This window comes from Octodon degus, unplaced genomic scaffold (assembly GCF_000260255.1).
Source record: "Octodon degus isolate 3935 unplaced genomic scaffold, OctDeg1.0 scaffold00230, whole genome shotgun sequence".
NCBI lineage: Eukaryota > Metazoa > Chordata > Mammalia > Rodentia > Octodontidae > Octodon > Octodon degus.
The window spans coordinates 1,511,999-1,516,415 of record NW_004524806.1 but is presented as its reverse complement, the minus strand read 5'-3'; the positions used below and the strand labels follow the sequence as shown (position 1 = coordinate 1,516,415).

Below are 4,417 nucleotides of genomic sequence, written 5' to 3'. Positions count from 1 at the left end.
CTGAGACATCTCCCTGGTTCTCACTATACAATATTTAACACAAGTATGTGTAAGAAGCCTTGTCATGTGTGCTGACCTTATCATGACAATGCTGGTTGATTCTTACACATATTTAGCAGTGCACATGATAAAACTCTGAAAAGAATAATTTCTTGGGTTTAGAGTAGACCCTATTCTGGGAAGTACTTCAGAGGAACAGACAACAATTCTAGGATTACTGTCAACAATTGGGAGACCAGATGTTTCAGCTTCCTCCAGCCTTGAACACTAAACATCTATATTATTCTTTGCTTTGCCAGAAATTCAATAGCAGCAAATTCCACTAATCTGAAGAGGAAACAGATTCATTTTTAGCTGTTTCTCACCTAAGGCATTTGGAAGACTGTTTTTGTTTCAAGTACTGGTACTGAAATTCCTTGTAAGTATGGTTTATCTAGAAGATTAGCTAGTTCGTTTCAAGAGGATTCTATCTTTTCATGATGTGTGGCATCTATCATGTAAACAACAGCATTAATCCTCTGCAATGCTCTTCCCACAGGGTCTGGGATTACAGGGGTGCGTCACCACACCAGTCTTGGTGGCTGGCTCAGCTCGCCCAGGGGTGGAGCTGCCATGGCATGTGGTAACCCAAATTGAACCTGGGTCCTTGAGCTTGCCTAGGCAGGTGCTTAGACTGCTGAGTTATCTCTGCAGCCTTCCCACAGGCTCTGGAAACAGGGCTCTCCTCCTATGTCCAGATCTTTATTGTGATACCACCTTTATTTTTTATTTTTTTTAATTTGTTTTTTTAATAGATTGCAAATTGAAAATAAATTATTTACAAACATAAATGCATATAACAATAAAAATTGTCAGGGCCGGGGAGATGGCTCAGTGGAAAAAGCCCTTCCCTGGCAAGCACAAGGGTCTGAGTTCAATCCACAAAAAAAAAAAAAAAAATTTGTCCAAAATAAAAATGAAGAAAGAATTTACAGATCAGTCATAATAGTTCACTGTAATACCACCTTTAGTTACTTTCCTCATGTTGAAGCCCATTGTGGGAATCATATCTTTACTGAACAGATCTTACATGATGACATGGACAAAGGTGGTCTTGCCTGATGCCAGTTCCACTAGGCATCAGGTCCACCTCCTTCCAGAGTAGAGGGTGGAACCAGTCCAATAGGCAGAAGGTGAGTACCAGCATGTTGACAGCTGGGAGGGAGGGCAAATGCAGCAGCAATGACCCTGCAATGGACCTACCCAACAGCTCTTCAGTGCTTCAGTGGGATACAGGTTGGTAGCAATGATAGAACCAGGAAGCTGGGGCCAGGGAGATAGCTCAGTAGAATAAGCACTTGGTTGGCAAGCGCAGGGTCCTGAATTCAATCCCCGGTACTACAAACAAAAAACAAAAAACAAAAAACAGGAAGCTAAGGAGGTCGTTTTTATTTTATTTTATCCTTATGAATTTAGAACAGGGTCTACAGGGTCTCACTATACAGATTGAATTCATAGTGATCCTCCTGTATTCAGCTTCTCAAGCATGGGATTACAGGTGTCCGGCACCATATCCAGTCTTGGTGCCATCTCAGAGTACCCTGGGGGTGGGGCTGGTACAGCACAATAGGGATCAAACCTGTGTCTGCCTAAGCAGGGGCTTTAGTCCGCTGAGCTATCTGGCTGGTCTAGGAGGTCATATGTAAAAAAAAAAAAAAAAATTAGCTTTTCTTTTCATTTTTAAAAATGAAATAGGGCCAAGGAGATAGCTCAGGGGCTTTTAAGTGCCTGCCTGGCAAATGGACTTCAATCCCCAGTATAAATATGAAATAAATCTTTTATTAGTTAATTATTTGGGGAATATGTCATAGTGACAAAATGTTAACAATCAAGACGCTCAGGGACCCGGGAGATGGCTCAGTAAAATAAGCGCTTCCCTGGCAAACATAAGCACCCAGAGTTCAATCTCCGGTTCCGCAAAACAAAACAAAACAAAACAAAACAAACCTCAGGAAGCAATTTTTTTAAGAAAAATATGAACGGCTTCACAAATCTGCATGTCCTCTTTACACAAGGCACACGCTAATCTTCTCTGTATCGTCCCAATTTTAGTATATGTACTGCTCAAGTGAGCACAGGGGAACATCTTGAAAGACAGCATAGTTTCATGTTATCCTTTCCAGCCACATGATTCTGTGATGTAAAAACTTGACATGAAAAATATCCAGTTTAAGGGCTGGTCAAATAGCTCAATGGATTAAAGCACCTGCAAGCAGGCACAGAGGCTGGGGGTTCAATCCCTGGACCTATTGTGCCAGCTCCGCCCCCAGGGCATGCTGAGACAGCAATTGAGAATGGCCATGGTGGTACACACCTGTAATCCCAGCACTTGGGAGGCTGTAAACAGGAGAATCAAGTCTGATTTAGTTGTGAGACCCTGAACACCCTGTAGACCCTTCCCTAAAACAAAAACAAACAAACAAAAAAATCCAGTTTAAGCATCTTCTAAACCAACAACTCTTAACCTAGCACCCACACATGGGCTTCAAAGATCTGAATCTTCTAAAATCATAAGACAAAATTTGTTTGTGTGCATTGGGGGGAGGTTAGGAGAGTGGCCACAATTTTTTTTTTTTTGGTGGGGGGCAGAAATGGGGATTGAACTCAGGCCCTTGCACTTGCCAGGGAAGCACTTATTCTATTGAGCCATCTCCCTGGCCCACAATTTTTAATTCAATATAGCCTATTTGAATTAAAAACGCAGGAATCTCTGTAGGTGACTACTGTAATCTATTTCCTAAACCCTTTATATGCCATAACTGATACTTAATAGGAATTCCAGTTCCCACAATCATCAAAATTCTTTAGCATATAAAATATAATAGACTGGGGAGATGGCTTAGTGGAATAAGCACTTCCCTGGCAAGCGCAAGGGCCCGAGTTCAATCCCCGGTTCCGCAAAAAAAAAAAAATAATAATAATAATAGACTGACACAGCACCTGCCTGGCAAGGGTGAGGTCATGAGTCTGATTCCCAGTCCAGAAAAACAAAAGTGGGTGTTAAGTGATCAATTTCTCCTCTCCCTCCTCCCCCTCTCCCTCTTCTTCTTCCTCTTCCTTTTTTTTTTTTTTTAAAAAAAGAAGAAAACAGAACAAAACAGGATCTCACTATATAGCCCAGGCTAGCCTTGAACTAGCATCAATCCTCCTGCCTCAGCCACCATACCTGGCCTAAATGACTGTTTCTATGAGCAATCATTCCCAATACATAATAAAAAGTCACCCATGAATCCCTGTTGAAATGATTCCTATCTGTTTATAATGCAACCCAAGTGACTTTTCCACCAATAAAGAGCTAGATATTTAATACACAGAACCAGAAAGAAGGAACTTTTTTAGAAAGTAAGAATCCTTAAATCTGCTTTGGGGCTCTTGAGTCTCCTGATAAAAACAAAATGGGGCTGGCCAGATAGCTCAGTAGACTAAAGTGCACAGTGGCTGGGTTTGATCCCCTGAATGCAGTGCCAGCTCCAGGTGGGGGCACTGAGACAGTGATCGAGACTGGGTGCGGTGGCACACACCTATAATCCCAGCGCTTGGGAGGCTGAAAACAGGAGAATCACCAGGAGTCCAATCTATGTAGTAAGACCCTGTAGACCCTGTACTAAACTTGTTTAAAAATAATAATAAAATAAATGATGGGGCTGGGGAGATAGCTCAGTAGAACAATGCTTGCCTGGCAAGCGCAAGGTCCTGGGTTCAATCTCTGGTACCACCAAAAATAAATAAATTAAAATAAAATAAATGAAATACTTGCTTAAATTCCATGATGCAAACAAAAAATACTCAGTGCTTTAAAATGAACAATACCCAGAATTTACACAGGACCAGAAGATACTTATATTTTAACCAGCCAGAAGGAAATGTCTTCATTGAACACTCATTTAGTAGAAATTCAGAAGGTAACACCTTAACAGTAGGGCTAAACCAGTCGAAAGTAAAGGGTACTCTAAATCCATCCTAACAAAGCTTTAAAATGCGACGGAAGGGATCAAAGTAATACACAAATAAACTGCCTGCCAGAACGAAGGTCAATGGTCCTTAGGGAAACAACAAAAGCTCAGCGCTCAAAATATAAAACAATATACAGCATACAACTAAAATTACTACACATTAAAGAAAATGTGACTGATTTGTGTTAATAGAAATAAAGAAATGCCAAAGATAGTGACATCAAGAGAAAGGAATGCTTTTAGACAGCACATGAATAAATATGATATGCTCAAGGATTAAAAGGGAAATATGAGCATAATGAGAGAAACAGAAGTCATAAAAAGAACCACTTAATAGAACTTAAAAAGACCATGCCAGCCCCACCCCTGGACAAACTGTGACTGGATTGAGACTGGGCGAGGAGGCACACACCTATAATCCCAGC

The 4,417-nt window shown here is 41.0% G+C and overlaps 1 protein-coding gene, 1 non-coding gene and 1 pseudogene across 6 annotated transcripts in view; all 3 read right to left on the bottom strand.

Annotated features, from left to right (window-relative positions):
* The window catches only part of Pisd (phosphatidylserine decarboxylase), a 51,976-nt gene that overhangs the window by 11,224 nt on the left and 36,335 nt on the right, over positions 1-4,417 (bottom strand). The window lies entirely within an intron of this gene.
* LOC105744120 lies at positions 268-1,186 on the bottom strand (annotated as a pseudogene).
* Positions 2,009-2,115, bottom strand: LOC111813851. The gene has a single exon (XR_002818991.1). It is a non-coding gene; the product is annotated as a U6 spliceosomal RNA (small nuclear RNA).